The following is a 16,119-nucleotide window of genomic DNA, read 5'->3' as shown; positions in this document are numbered from 1 at the left end:
CACTCTGAAGAGGAGGGTGAACTGGATCTGCACTGTCCCTTGCCCGTGACCTTCCCTATTTCACCCCAATCACGTTGCTTTTCAGCCTGATGAAAAGAACACAAGGTATTTGGAAACACAGTACAGGAGTTCACGTCGGCGACGCCTTCCATCTGTACCAGCCTTACTTCCAAATGTTTACAACAGGACATTTGCTTATGATGGGTCTCACACATCCACAGGCGTGCGGGAACACCACCACGCAGTCCGTGTGTCTGCCAGAGAGAGCTGCGGTGACCTGCTTCACCCTAAGCAGGAATCCCTAAGAAACGGCAGGTGTAGGATGCTCGTTACACATGGCTCACGTATGCACATGAAAATAAACGACCAAGCATTCCTGTAACAACGCCTGCCTTGAATGTCACACTTCAGAACACTCAGGACTGGATGATGTCTACGGGTCTGGCTGTGTTTGATATTCTACAGTGATTTCTGCTAGGAGATGAGCTGGCCGGGAGGACGGGGCTGACACAGGGAAGCGATGTCCTCTAAGTGGCCTAAAACGACCTCTGTCCATTTCTGCCCTCACCCCGTCGCACTGAACACCCAGCACCCCAAGCAGGGCCCCATGCCTGTGTGTTCCCCAGCATGTCCTTCACAGAATGACGGGACATTTCCAGTTCCGTGCATGTGGATTCTTCCCATCAAAGGGCTCTCTGTATACTCTTTCATGCTCATTCACCCAGCGTCCTTTTCCAGGCTGCCCAGGCCCTGGTTTGGGCCACCAGACACCATTAGTCACGTCTAATTCCACGCGTTTCACATTTTCTGCATGTCAAACCCGTGGCAGGCTCAGCATACGGACGTGACAGTGACCGTGGCAGAGCTCGAGGGGCTAAAAAACAAACAGGGGCCCAAACCTCAAAATGAAATGGGTTCCGAGATGTGCTTCAGGAGAATTAAAGAAGATGGTGGGAATTCAGGGCAGCAGTGGCTGACTCCAGGGGTGGGGAAGTGGAGTAAGGCTCTTGGACTTGCTGGAAATGAGAATTTGGACAGGGAAAGCAGGAGGGGGAGGTGAAGGAGATCCCTTGGTTCCAAACACTCATTCCTGACACTTGTGCCTCTCTCAAAGCCCCTTTCCCCAGACCCGTTTTGCCCTTGGAGCCATGCCCTCTGAGACCCCGAGACTTCGGCAGCAGTCTCCCAGGTTTTGCTTGTCAGTTGGCTACTCCGTGCTTGTCCTGACCCTTCCAGGCCTGCTCACCTTCCCCATTCTCTGGGCGCTGACCCAAGACAGCACTCTCCGAGTTGGCATTAAGTGTGGCAAGGCTAAAATTAGGACTGTTTCCATAGATATCTAGACTTCTCTGTAGCAAATCTGTTTGGCTCCCAAGTGAAAAAAAAAAAAAATTTTTTTTTTCCCATTCTATCTGCAAAAGGAACCAGGGTGGGGGGGAGGGGTGGGGTTTGGAAAATCCAAGCTGGCTAATGTCTGGACATGCCTTTGAGCCTTCCTGAGCCCATGGGAAGGGAAAGAGGAGCCTTCCCTGGTCTGTGCAGTGGCACGCACTGGGGCTGGTCTTCAGTGGGGCTATTGAGCCCCGACCACAAAGGAAGGGCAGTAAGCATGGGCCACCGACGAACTCGGCCTAACGTCACCATAAGAGGGGGTCCCCTCCAGGAAGTGGTCCTCCTTTCTCCCAACTCAGAGACCAGAACGCAGATCAGTGAGGCCAAGGAACTGGTTGGCTCCGTATGATGGGCCACACCATTCACAGTAAATACAGGGGAAGCCTCGTATTTCAACCAACAGTTAAAACATGAGGTTCAAAGACGTTCAGAGAACCCCCCCAAGGCCACCCGGCAAAGGGCTGTCACAGTGTTCATGATGACACGGTAATAGTAATAACAGGCACAGCTTATACCGGCTGGCACGGTTTTGTTCTAGGTTCTGCGCCCAACGCTTCTCTGGAGTCACTCATTCCATCCTTGTTACGGGTTGAATGGGTATGTGGAAGTCTAAGCCCCAGCAACTCAGAATGTAACCTTATTTGGAAACAGAGTCATGGCAGATATAATTAAATTAAGATGAGGTCATACTGGAATAGGGTGGGTCCTTGAATCCAGTAATGACCGGTGTCCTTATGAGAGGACCACGTGAAGACAGACTGAAAAAAACACCCATGATCCCAGGGGACAGGGGTGAGGTGTCCACAAGCCAGGGGACACCAAAGATGGCTGGTGACCACCAAAAGCCAGGAGGAGGAGAGAAGCATCCTCTGACGGGTTTGGGAGGGCATGTGGCCCTGCTGATACACCTTAACTTCAGAACCCCAGCTAACAGAGGCCTCTTCTTTCCAGGTGCCCCATGTGTGGCATTTGGCACAGCAGCCATGGGAGACCCATATAACCCTCAGCACAATTTCACGAAGATGGGAGTACGAAGATAGCCAAGCTTTACACGTGAGGGCACCAAGGCTGCATTGATAGCAAATAATACTGGTAACAACGACCAACCTGGTACTAAGTGCTTTACACATAATAACCTGCCCGGTCCCCACAAAGCCCACCACAACCCCATAAAGTCCTCCCATTTTAAAGAGGAGAGGGAGGCACAGAAAGGCTAAGTAATTTGCCTGAGGTCACACAGCATGTAAGTGGTGGAGTTGGGATTCAGACTCAAACAGGGAAATCAGGGCTCTTATCCACTATAAACCCCTGACACCAGAAGGGAGCCTCTAATCAGGACTTGGACTCGGGTGGTCCGGTTTTAAAGCCCACATCCTTGGCTTCTGTCTCAACTTCGTGTTCCACCTGCCAAAGAGAATGCACTGCACTTAGGGGCCCTGAAAATGCTTATTTGATGACACAAACAAATTAATTAAATGAGCAGGGGCTTGCCTACATCCCATCAATTCAAATTAAATTCAAATTAGTTCATTTTAGCAGTTAAAACTGACCCAGGTCCATATGGGCAACAGAAAACAGGAAAAGAAGCAATTAGGGCATCTCCAGTACTAAGCAGGGAGGGTGAAATAAAGCTCCACACTTACAAAGCCTCTATGTACCCTGTCATTTCCGTCAATGTTTACTGAGTGCCTACTATGCGCCAGCATGGTGTCAGGCCAAGGGAGTGCAAAACTCACAGCTCCAGCCTAGCAAGGACACGGCAATGGTCCAATGGCCATAAATCCTGGCAGGCACCACCACTGAAGTCACGACAGAGATGTGGCAGGAGGACGGAGTGGAGGTACCTAAATTTGCCAGGTGCACGGCATGGGCTCCAGAACGGGGGACGTCTGAATTGCATCTTCAATTTCAGCTTCTTGCTTATTTTAAGGCCCACCCAAACAGCTCTCATCCCCGTGCACACAGATCTCTTTCCTCCCTCCCCCACTCCTTTTTTCCTCTCAACTTTTCCCTGAAACAGATTTTTCTCACTGAACGAACCACACTGGTGCACATTTCTCAATGTTCAATTTTCATGATCACTCATCTCCAGCGGGGGGAACAGAATGAATTGTTCACCTTTGGAGGAAGAAAAAAAAGGGTTTTGGGGGAGTCAGAGCCTTGCAGAACTCAAGTTAACAGACAACTAGTGATGGTTACTAGGTTAACTCTGCTAAACTAGTCCTCATTTGCTCACAGAAAAACAGATTACTGTATTCTTTATCAACAAATGAGGAGAAGACAGTACTAGGAAAAGGGGGGGTGGGGTGGGGTCCCGGGAGCCAAGGAAGAAGGCTCCAGAACAGACATGCATCCTGTCACCAACATTTCAGCCAGCCACTTGGCCACTGCCGGGTCCCTCCGCACACAGCAGGTGGGCATGGTCACCATGCAGTGCATGGCTTGGCAGTAAGAATGAAGGTTCAGACGTGCCCCTTTAAAGGGGCAAGCACAGTGGTTCCAAGATCAAGTGCACCTCATATATGAACTTGCCTAATCCCCTACTCTAACCCCAGCACAACCCCACAAAGTCATCCCATTTTAGAGAGGAAAGTGAGGCGCGAAACGGACACACAGTCAGCGCTCCCCATGCCTGTTTCGAACACAGTCTTCAACGCCAAAGAATGTGAACGCGGTGCCCGGGCAAACGAGCAACTTTGCTTCTCCTTCCCTGTGGCCGTCACCGCCACCGAGCTGTGCACAAACCCGGGCCGGGCCACTTACATCCATATCTGGGGGGCAAGTTCTCACGGCCGGTGTGTAAGGAGTGGGCGTTAGGCTGGTGCTGGGAGCTGGTCTTCCTGGAGCACACTGGCGGGAAGGGCAGACCTGTGGGAGAGGCCCACAGAACAGACCTCACCAGGCCAACAAACACTAAAATTGGATCCTTCCACCAGGAAACATGCCTACTCACCTCTGGCCTGGAGGAGAGAGGCCTGCCCCTACGGAGGGGGCGCAGAATGGGCCGCCCGGGACAGCTCGGCTCTCCGGGGGCCCGACGGAAGCCAGCAGAATCAGACCCCAACTGGGCACCTGCCTCACTCCTGAAAGGGCTTGCCTCTGTGTTTGGGTTTATTATTTCTGCACTGCCACAAAAAGCCCTTGGATCGGCGTGAGTATTTCTTTTTTTAACCCCCCTGGCATGAGCAGCACACGGCAGAGGCACGCCTCGATGAGCTCAAGCTGTTCCCGGACTAATGAGACACACCGCGGAGTTTATCTGGGTAGCCTCTGCTGAATGATGTGGGGTGGGGCAAGGGGCCCCGCGCCCCTCCCCGCACGGAGGGCGGGGTCCCGAGGTGGGGTGGCTTCTCGGAAACTCTGCAGCAGGTGGGCAACCCACAGGGCCCAGCCCAAGAGCAGACCCCGGCTCCCCTCCCTCCACCCTGAGACGCAACACAAGCCCGGAAGCACTGGAGTGGGAGTCAGGAAGCTGGGCCACTCACCACCTACATGTCCAATGGTGGGCCACCGTCGGCCACCCAGCAGCACCCCATCAGGGGCCCTGCAGTCTATCTGGGCACTAAAAATTGTGGGATCCCTGCTCTTCCCTCGCCATTCTCCTCCCCCCCCCCCACTGCCTGCACCCCCCGCCCCCACTTCACATCCCTCCGCCCCCGGCCGCTCCCACCAGGCTGGTATCTGCCTCCCACCCCGGGCTTGTCCTGCCCTCCTCCAGGCACAAAAACCCAAATACAGCTACTGATTTCCCCTCCTCCTCCTGAGCCTCCACCCCCACCCCTGCTCGTGCCCTCCCCCCTCACCCCGCACCCCTACTGCATTTTCTCTCCCCCTCCCTCCCTCCTTTCTCCTGTCTCCCCTCAAGGAACATCAAGGAGAACACGGCACCTTCTTTCCACAGACTGCCCCATGCCATCCCACCTCTGACAACCAAAACCTCCTCTTTCCCGGCCGACTGGGTCCTTTCCTAGAGTCAGTGCCGCTCCCGAGCCCCACGAGGGACTGAAGGCCAGAAGGGTCCAGCCAGCCTGGGCGACACCTGCTCAGTCACAGAGGGGACGGCGGGCCTTCACGAAGTCTCTAAGACTACGCGGCAACCGTCTTCGCCACGTCGAGGAGTCTCCTCTCTTGTGGGCGTGTCCACCGAGGCGAGCAAAGGGAAGCCTCTAGTCCGATCGGACCTCAGAACTGATCCACAAAGGTATCAAGACACAACACAAACACCAAGGCAATGGAGCAGCTGACTCGAGGCGATTCACTCAACAAACACTAGTTGTGTTTATGAAACTGATCATAAAATAAACAGCATCTACCCTGTTGTTTCCCGGAGCAATGTGGCAGGGGCGGGGGCGGGGGTGAAATATATTTAAACCTTAGGGGATCCAATAACCCCGTTCACTGGAAAGCCTGCAGGAGGCTCCTCTGGGTCCACATTCCACCCCGGCAGCTTACTGGCTGTGCAACCTGAGCCAGGAAATGGCCCTCTCTGTGCCTCAGTGTCTCTGTCTGTAAACCAGGAATACTAAACTACCTAGCACACCAGACTGCCCAGGAACTAGAACTGATTCTATGCTACTCCTCTCCTCCTCCTCCTCCTCCTTCTTCTTCTCCTCCATCATCATCATCATCAATGAAAGTTTACTGAGCCTTGAACACGCCAGGCAATAATCTCAGTGCTTTACATGGATCAATTCATTCATAAAACGGAGAGGTACAGACTGTTGAGATCTTCATTTCACAGATGAACAGAGAGGTCAAGGAACTTGCCCGAGGTCACACAGCTAAGCAGAGTGTGTGGAATTCAGCCCGAGACAATCTGGCTCCAGAGCTACGCTGTTCAATCTCGGATGTCAGGCCCCGTGGCCAGCAAAGAGTAAGTCCTTCAGCAACTGACTTGCTAGGATTATTATAATAATATTGGCTTTATTTTTATAAGAACCATTGCCTCAGAGGGATGATTTTATTTTGCCTTTTTGAATTAAATTTAGGTCCTAGGGGCACCAGGCCTGGCGTAATAGCTTCTATTTCTGCCTGCTATCCACTCCCATCATAGCGGAGAGAAAGCCTGGCTGAGGGGACTGCCTGCTTGCAGTTTTATGGGTCAAGCTGCATTCTCTGGGCCAAAGAGGCTGGGGGGTAGCTCCATTCGGGAACTGTTGGCAAATCAATCTGTGGCCAGGGCCAAGTGCAGAATGACAGCTACCACCTGTCCCTCTTGACTGGAGAACGGTGGGGGCACAGGGCCGGGCCACAGAGAGAGCAAGGCTCCCCAGCCTGAAACACAGATGCCCATCTCCAACCATCCAAGGGGCCTCCCAGTCAGGCAGGCGCTGCCCTCCCCAGCCTGCCATGCCAGCTCCCTCCCCTGAGCAGCCCTAGCCATGCCCCCAGAGCGGGAGACCAGTGTACTTGGCAGCACAGAGCCCTTTGACTTTGGTGGGAGGGAGCCCTTGGACTCTGTTTAATTGAAAGCTTCCCCCAACAGAGCCTGAGCATGCTTGTCAGCAACAGGTGGGGGTGGGAAGCATGGGGCAACGAGGAACGCTCCTGCCCCACCTGCAGAAGCTCCCTGCTACCCCACCTGGATGGGCTCTGCCAGCCAAGTCACTCTGGAGGGTGAGTGTGGCCTCTGGACGGATCCAGCACCCTGGGCTCTGAGCCGGGATGGCTGGTCCCTCCTCTGCAGCATCAGGGAAGCCACCCCAGATACTGCTCAGTCCAGAAGTCTCAACCTGGACGTCCCGACTGTAGGATTTTAGAAAAAGTCTCGTAGAAGGAAACCTATGGACGTGGGATGGTCAAGAACCCAGGCTTTGGAGCCCTACAGGTCTGCATCGAATCGCTGATCTATGCTCAAGCCATGAGACATGGGCAAGCTGTATTTCCCTCCACGGCCCTCAGTTTCTCATCTGTGAAATGGACACAAGAACCAGATTAGAACTCTAACCCTGGAGAATATCAGCATTGCAAGATAGAAACAAACTGCCCCCCGCCCATCTCAGTCATTGGGATTTCTCAAAAGCATGGGCACACGAAGGCAGTCTCTAAAGTCAGAAGTCAGGGAGCAGATGCTCTCAGGAGGGCAAGGGTGCGGGGTGGAGGGAGGCTCTGGGGTACTGCTCATGACCTATCTCTTGATTGGGGAACTGGTTAGAGAGATAGGCTCCCCTTGTAAAAATACATCAAGCTGCACACTTTGTTTTCTGTACTTTGCTGCTTGTAGAATATGCTATATTTCAGTTTTTTAAATTTGCTTGAAAAACAAACAAAATAAAGCTTTGGCATGAGATGTGCAAACTGGCCTCTGTCCTCAGCTCAAAGCGAGAACTCTAGATGTGAACACACGTCTTTCCACAAGCGCCCCCCTTCACCCGGGCCTGTATTTAGGAGGCCATCCCGTAACGGCAGAGCTGCCCCTGCAAGCCCGAGATGGGGCTCAGGGATCATCATCCCCGCTGACTTCCACAAATATTTACCAAGTAGCCAGTATGTGCCAGGCGTGGGTCTAGATGTGAGCAAAATGTAGAAGGCCCCTTCTTTAGACAGGCTTATTCTGTGGGCCCGAGGGAAGGAAGGAAGGAGCGGCATTTGTGAAGGCCCTGCTGTGTATAATCATGGTGCCCGGGGCAGCGCACTTGGCATACAGCGTAAACTGAACACTTCCGCAAAGTTCAGCCTCATCTAGAGGATACTTGGGGCCTTCCTGCCCCTAAATCTCTGGTGCAAACTACCCAGTCCATGCCAAATGCAAGCCCAAAGCCATCTGGAAGATTCAGTTCCTCCAAGATTTTATTTTTTGAGAGAGAGGGCAAGCAGGAACAGGGGCAGACGGAGAAACAGAGTCTTGGGCAGGCTCCCAGCCCAACACAGGGTTTGATCCCATGACCCTAAGATCATGACCTGAGCCAAAATCAAGCATCAGATGCTTAACTGACTGAGCCACCTAGGGTCTCCCTCCGAGATTTTTTGAAGTCACGAGCAAAGCAGGGCTCCAGAGACAGCTCATCTGAGTTCGACCCTCAGCTGTGCAACTGTGGGTAGGTTTCTTAACGTCTCTGTGTCGATTTTCCCATTATCAACATAGGAGAAATGACCTGTTAGAGTTCCGTGAGGACTGAATGAGAGGACCCCGCGGGGGCCTTAGAACAGTGCCTGACACAGAGAGGCTGCTGTGATTCATGTGATTTCTGCCTATTCGTAGTGCCCTAACCCCTTCCTCCACGGCCTTCCGTGAAACTGATCCCCATCTTCATGTTCCACAAAAATCCACACACACAAAGCATCCACTGTGGTCTCCATGGCTCATTTATCTCCTCGTCCCTCTCTGGGAGGGGAAGCACGGAGAGGAGGAGAGAGACGCAGAGACACACAGATGGAGACAGGGAGGAAGAGCTGCCGCATAGTGGCTGTGGCTCCTCCCAGGACCCGCGCCGAGAGCCCCACTCGCCCTGCGCGGGTCTGTACCCAGCCGCGCTCCAACTGTAAGCCATGCCCCAGATTTCACAGAATTAGTGTGAAATAAAGAAGAGAAAAATCGTGTGGTAATTTTTATATGTATTTTGGTTACACTGACCTAAATACAACCAATTATTAGAATTCGTTTCACCTATTTCTTTTTACCTTTTTTTATTTTTCAACCGTAGCCACTGGAAAGCTTTAAATCACCTATGTGGTCTCCATTTCTATCGGACCATCCGACTGCAGCCGATCAAGGTCTTCTCCTACACAAGGCAGTTGCCTCCTTCAAAGGCGTTTTCATCCTAGTTCTTAAGATCAATGTTTCACTCGATACGTAAATATATGTGAGATAAATTGCCACGGGGGGCAGAAACTCCATCCTTGAGGGAGGAAATGAGTCCGCCTGAGGTCACACGCTTTCCAAAGGGGGTTGGGCAGAAAAGGCACCCCCCCATCCTCCCCCACCCCGCTCTGTCCCCACCGACCCAACCAGATGCTGAGCCGAGCTTTTCGCCACCTCACCTATGTCTCCAAGTGCCCCACACCATCACCTCCAAGAGAGAGGGAAGAACGGAACAAGGCAAGTCCTGGCCACCGGGATCACCACCAGGTCACTGTGCTTTACCCGTGAGATCGTTTGGTACCTTGAGGGGAGACGAGGCTCACACAAGGTGTGAGTGAATGTCTGCAGGGATAAAACCAGGACGTGCGGCAGTCTGATCCCTTTTGCGGCGGGCCCTATGTGACATTTCCAGTCTCAGGTCCTTCTCACACCAGGCACACTCAAGGGACCCGAGACCTCAGGGCTCCCTGCCACAGGGGGGCTCACCACGGGCCAAGCACACTGCGTCTTAGGTGACATCCTTACGCCCACTTGACAGACGGGGAAACTGACTCACAGGAAGACGCAGGGATGTGCCTGGTCACCCAGCTAGCCGGCGGCAGAGCACCAAATCAAACCAGCCCCTGCTCGTCAACTACAAATCCACCCCTCACTTCATGCCTCCGCGAGCCCTTGCTGCTGTGCAAAAATACCCTTTTACCCCATTTTTCGGTGACGTTAACACTGCTTGCTCTCTTTTCATAAGACGAATCACTCCCTCCCTTCGTCCCCACGAACTTCAAACGCCATCTATCCTGTACCTCCTACAAAGTGTTAGAATTCACTGCTTATGTGTCTGTTACCGCCATCAACAGTGTCGGGCTCTTTGCAGGAGAAGCTACTCTTTATCCATAAATGTACCTTCAGTTCCTGGCCCAGAATCAGGCACGCAGGAATTACTCAATAAATATCTGCTGACTGAAAGAAATGATCAACCAAGCAACCCATCTTGACACCGTTTTTTGCTCTGAATACCTTTTCCAACCAGCTTCCTTTATCTGCGTTCCGATGTTCCTCCCCACGGGTGGCTTCTCCACCAATCTGTCTGCGTGGAGAGAAGCCAAATGCATCGCTTTCCATTGTAGCTTGGTAACACCAATTGTCACCTCTCCACTTTTATTAATTGCTGGGTTAATCAAGCACTCCAAATTGTGCCCACCCACGCTAACATGAGAGCATCTCTGGATGACCAAGGAAGGAGGTTTATGATGAAGCAAAAGGCAGGATCTTGGAGCCTTCCAGACCCAGTCTGGATGCCATATTTCTCAGACTACGTGGGCCCAAGTCACATCAGACGGCAGGACAGTCTTGACCAGAACCTCCGCTGTCCAGGATTTCCATGCAGCAGGTGGGTATCAGGGTGAACGCCGACATACGTTCCCATCTGAGCACCATCCCCCTCCCCAAGGCCGGGAGCTTGCTGCTGTCACATGGGCTTGCAAGTAAGGCCACTGAGGCTCAGCTGAGACATGGCCACAGACTCGCCCAGGGCCACCGTGCAGATCTGCACAAGGCCATCCAGGACAGGAGGGCCACATTCCTGCCTCCCCCCTGGGGCCTGACCCACTCTCCCCAACCCACCTGCCTCGCTCTGATCACCTCCCCGAAGCGGGGCTGCCCCATGTGGTTCGGAGTTTCTTTCCTACAAGTGCGTTTCCCCATCCTTCCCCGACGTACGCTACACAGTGAAGCCGTTTCCATCAGAACCTTCAGCTGAATCTTGCTTTCAAATTCCAGGACAAGTCTTCCTACAGACGTTTCCATTCCCTCTGCTTCTCTCACCGGTGACACGGGAGCTGACGGAGGTGCGGTCCCCCCGCTTCACGCGCGCCTGTCTCCGCACCATTCTGGGAGCGGCAAACACGGGAGCGGAGGAAGGAACAAGGAGGGGAAGACGCACGATATGTGCTCGTGTATTTTTCAGGCTTCTGATCGCAAAGAATAATGTCATCCTTCCAAACTGTCCCCTTCTACTTTAGAAAAAAGCAGCTTTTTGTTTGCTCAATAAAGATGCCACAGAGGCCATAAGGCCGACCCGTGATGACATTCCCTGATGGGCTTCCATATGGAGAGTCTAACATTCCATATGCCTTTGCCATGTACCCCCTTTCCAGAAGCAGTTGCGAGCACCCCTGGGACGGAGAATGGAGCTGTGCGCACAAGACACGCTGCCCAGCTTCCTGTCCGGCTCTGTGAGCAAACCGCACAAAAGCCTGAGGCGGGCCCAGGAGCCCCCAGGGGTCCCCGTGCTAAGTCTCCAGGCGAAGTCACCTCCTGCTCCCCAAATGAGCAGAGCAGGTGGAGAACTCGAAGGGAAGGCGTGCATCTGTGTGGGAAGGCTGATCTAAGCCTCTCCGCCCAGAGAGGAGTCTAGGAAATGGAAGGTAGGTAATAAACCGACCCCTTTCAAAGGGGAGGGGGAGGCTGGTTCAGAAGCACGGTCTTCTTTGATGAAACTACTTGTCAACTGCAAAAGATCACAGCAAAGCCTCATGGCTATTTTTGTTTGTTTGGTTTATCATCAAAATATAAGCCCCCATTTGGAAAGTTGTGTTGAATTCGTAGCTCCCTCTTCCAGGATGCTACAGAATAAAGACCCAGCGTACCTCATTATGACCAAGACCCACCTCGCTTAAGGGTCAAGGGAACAGTTACGAGGAACAGTGCAGGGATGCCTCGCCTGTGTATGAGCACATGGACACTGACGTCCGGGACTCGTTCTCCAGGACAGGAGGCGGACTGCAAAATTCCCCAAGGCAGCAACGATCAGGACCAACCCATGCCACAGAAGTCTCCCCCAACGTGCACAGAGTAGACAAGAACACCCTTCCCATGCCTGCCAACCCGCCTCTCCCCTTCCTCCTCCTTGTCCTTCTGCTTGATGAAAAAGGCCAGTGACCCAGGGCCAAGGAAATCCTATGTTTAAAGCCGTCCAACTTCTACCCAGATCTTGCCAAGCGACTCCCACTTTTGCCCCCAGCAGTCACGAGTGGCCAAGAGACACGCCAGCAAGAAACACTGTGAAACCTTTGGGAAAACAGCTCCAATAAAATTCAACTGGGAAAGCCAGGGCTATCTCATCAGGAAAAATGGAACAGGATTGCTGACCTTTGTCAAAGGTAAGAACTAATGACAGTAAATAATGCACTTTGCAAATGAAAGTTCCATACATCCCACAGAGCAATAAAATGCCCTTCATCAGCTCACTGTAGCAATTCCAGTCAACCCCTGAGCTCGGTCTCCTAACAACAGGTGTGGGTTACAAAAATGAGCCCCAACTTTTATTTTCTTCTGTTGTTCTTATACCCTCTCTGCTAGGATTACCTTGAACTCCAAGAGTCCAATATTATGGGGATTTCAACAGACTGATGGAGCCCTCTTTCGATTTATTGCTCCATACTCCAATCTTCATCACGATGGACCACAAATCACCCTGCCTCTCCACAAATCCAGGGAGGCCATGAGACACGACACAGAGCTGGATGAATTATGTGGACAATGCGAAGACTCGTCACTTTGTGCCCCAGCTTCCAAATCAATAACCCAAGAAAGTTGGGTGAGAACATCCGTACAGACCTGCTGGGCCACCAACCCCGGGGGGAGACCATGCAGTGGAAGCCTGTTAGAGCCTCGGCTCTTAAACCCGTTCCCGTGTGACACGACGGAAGAGACAGCACACAGACTCCAACCCAGCTGTGGGGCGGGTGGGCAGTGCCCCTCTGGCCCATGCCACGGTCACCTCCTGCCTGAATGAAAGCAAGACCCTCCTACAGGGTGTCCCTGCTTCCATCCCTGCTCCCTAGGGAAGATCCTCAACAGAGGAGGGTCCTACTTGACCCTGAGAAATGAGTGGGCTCAGGCCACTCCTCCAAGGGCCCCAGCCCACCACTGGAACCACTGAGCCTCCACTCCTCCTGGACCTCATCCCCCACTACTTTCCTCCGTGCCCCCTCCCTCCTAGACACTAACTTCCTGTGGCCTCTCAATGAGCAATTGAAAAATGACCTCAGGGGCCTTTGCGCTTAACCCAGCTCCTTCTCCCAGTATCTCCATGACTCATTCTTTTACCTTTTCTGATGTTTGCTCAAATCACCTCCAAGAATCCCAATCTGAGCAACTGAAACTTGCTAACTCTACCCCCAACCCTCCCTCTCTGGCGTCAGCAATTTCCTTTTCTCCCTGGGACTCTCCCTGGGGCTCGATGTATTCTGCTTCTTTTGTTAGTCTGTCTCCCTCAACTGGAACATAAGGTCCTGGGGGGCAGAAAGGCAGCTCACAGGATGGGTCTGGGTCAACACTGGCTACCTCCACTGACAACCATTTACTAGTCATTCCTGAGCGGACTGTCCCTCCAGGCTGCTAGGAACAACACATCACTTTAAAGCACTTATGTATTTGCAAAGAACGGTCCCGGGTCCCAGGCTGCGGAACCTCTTTCCTCTGATGGTACGAGAAAGCATAGACTCTTAGACACAGCAGTGGCTCGGGGTGAGTCGGCCCCGGAGCAGCTGCCCACTTACCCATATCTATTCTGAGGCCCTAACACAGAGCCATCCCACAGTCGCACACCCAGGCGAAACACGTGACATGAGGAGGCCCGTGCCGCATCCAAGCGACTGTGAGTTTGGCTGGAATGTCACAAACCGAGCACGGAATCAATCAGTGGGAGACGCAGCCGGGCCAGATGGGGGGAGGCCCTGCAAGGCCAGATGCCACCGTCCTGCCGAGTTGCCAGATTCTTGAGGTCACTGCTTACACGGCTGAGGGCTGGCAACCGGGCCTTCAGTCTCCCTGCACCGGGAAGGGAGGCCTCCCCTCTCCTGCAAACCACACACATGCGGTGACACCAAAAGCCAATGCCTGCCTCCAGGGGACAACGACTAGGTTCCACCAGCTGCTCAAGGCAACCTCCTGCGTGTTCTCTGAAGCCCAAGCTCCCTACAGCCTCCAAGATGCCTGCCAAGTTTAAAGGCAGAGTCACCCTGAGCCCGTGATGCTACCAAGAGCAGGTGCATTCCTGAGGCTTTGGGGGGGGGGGGGATGCAAGGGAGGGAGGAAAAAAACAAAACAAAAAAACCCCCACAATTTTGTAATAAAAGGCCAGGCAAGAACCGTGGAGGACAGGAGTAACCACATGTGTGAGCGCTGAGCTGGGCAGTTTTCAAATGATGACCCCTTTCATTCTAACGCCGATTCCACATTAGCACCTCCGTCTTACCAACCCAGAAACCAAGGATCGGATGATAAGGAGTCGTCCACTCCAGCCAGAAAGTGACGGAGCTTGCTTTCAAACCTGGTCTGTATGGCACGAGGGTGTAAGTCTCACCAGCAACACCGCCTTTCATAGAACCAAGCGGATCTATCCCTTTTGCAGGTGCTGAGAAGATAATAAAGTTGCCACTGAGTCCCTCTGTCACAAACTGGTATGGCAGGTGACCCTCGGCGGAGGCGGGGGGAGGGGGGCAGCTGGAACTCCAGACTGGAATCTAGAAGCACATCTTCCTTTTGACGGCCGAATGACAGGTGGAGGTGAGAGGACCTTAAAGTCCTAAGACCCAAGTTCAAATCAAGCCCTTGAAGCCTCAGTCTGTTTATCTGCAAAACAGGAGTGTCAATCCCATACCTACCTCCCATGATTGCAGTAAGGACCTTATAATGTTTATTGACAGGGCAATAAAAGGCTTGTTTGTGTGCTCTGCGACCTGTAAAAGGCAGTTAGAACAAAGTTATAATTACGATGAAAGCCAGTGAGTGACACCCATTAAGAAGTTGAACATTAGGCATAAACAGCTCAGCTACCCTCCAGAGAAAAGCGTGGGTTCACCCGAATTACAATTTCCTACTTCCCTCCCACTCAAGCCTGAGTCTCTCCAAACTTCATAAAGGACAAGAATGTAGACCTTATACCGACTTTCCAGGAGACACCTAATCTAGAAAGGGTGGGCTTAAATGACAAACTCCCCTGGTCAGCATCCCAGGTAAATAGCCAAGCTGAGCGGCAGGCTGCTGGTGTCCCTCTTTTTGAACCCATCGGACACGGACCCAGGGCAGTCCTCCCCCTGCTGCTCAGCAGGAACACGTGGACCCAATACATTCCTATGTCCCCCCTTCCTCCACCTGGAGCACGGCCTTTCTCCTTTGGGGCATCCCTCTTACACAATGCTCCCCCAGCCTGAGCGACCAGGGACCATGTGTATAGAAAAGAAGTTGGCAGGGAACCCTTGTTTTGGCTCAGGTTGTTTTTTTTCCCCAATATTATTTAAGCATTAGAATGTTAAAAATTAAAATTTAAAAAATGATTTAAACAAATATTTATTGAGGACTAAGTGCCAGGCACTTGGGCTGAGCGCTACAGATACAGCAACAAAGAGGTGCCCCCAGCCCTCATGAAGCTTCCAGTCCAGCAAATCACCCAGGAAAGAAAGGAACCAAAACATCCCACAAAAACTGTTAACAATCAACACGGAAAATGGTCTCAAAGCTCTTTTAAAAACACATAAGGTTAGGGCGCCTGGGTGGCTCAGTTGGTTGAGTGTCTGGCTCTTGATTGTGGCTTATGTCGTGATCTCAGGGTCGTGAGATCGAGCCCCGCATCAGGCTCCACGCTCAATGCAGTATGCCTCATGTTCTCTCTCCCTCTCTGTCTGCCACTTGCACGCATGTGCTCTCCCGTCCTCCCTCTCTAAATCAGTAAACAAAATCTTTAACACACACACACACACACACACACACACACACACACAGAGTCTGGAAGTTTGGACCTGAACAGGGCAGTGTGGGAGGACTAAGGGCTGGCAGGTAAACTGAGGCTGGGGAGTTCCAGGGCGGTGGTGGTGGTGGATGAGGGCAGACTGTCGGGTGAAGAGCAGGGGGCACCAACATCCAGT

General features: G+C 52.7%; 1 protein-coding gene across 4 annotated transcripts in view; it reads right to left on the bottom strand.

The window, feature by feature from the left end:
- The window catches only part of LARGE1 (LARGE xylosyl- and glucuronyltransferase 1), a 543,992-nt gene that overhangs the window by 481,681 nt on the left and 46,192 nt on the right, over window positions 1-16,119 (bottom strand). The window contains exon 1 of one of the 4 annotated variants that reach the window (XM_080810743.1): window positions 4,346-4,524. The exons of the other annotated variants lie outside the window; for them this stretch is intronic. The gene's annotated coding sequence lies outside the window, so the exon portion shown is untranslated. Of the gene's footprint in view, window positions 1-4,345; window positions 4,525-16,119 lie in introns of those variants that run through there. 4 annotated transcript variants of the gene reach the window in all.

This window comes from Martes martes (assembly GCF_963455335.1).
Source record: "Martes martes genome assembly, chromosome: 8".
NCBI classification, from domain to species: domain Eukaryota; kingdom Metazoa; phylum Chordata; class Mammalia; order Carnivora; family Mustelidae; genus Martes; species Martes martes.
The sequence above is the reverse complement of the archived record's forward strand: the minus strand, read 5'-3'. Positions and strand labels throughout refer to the sequence as shown.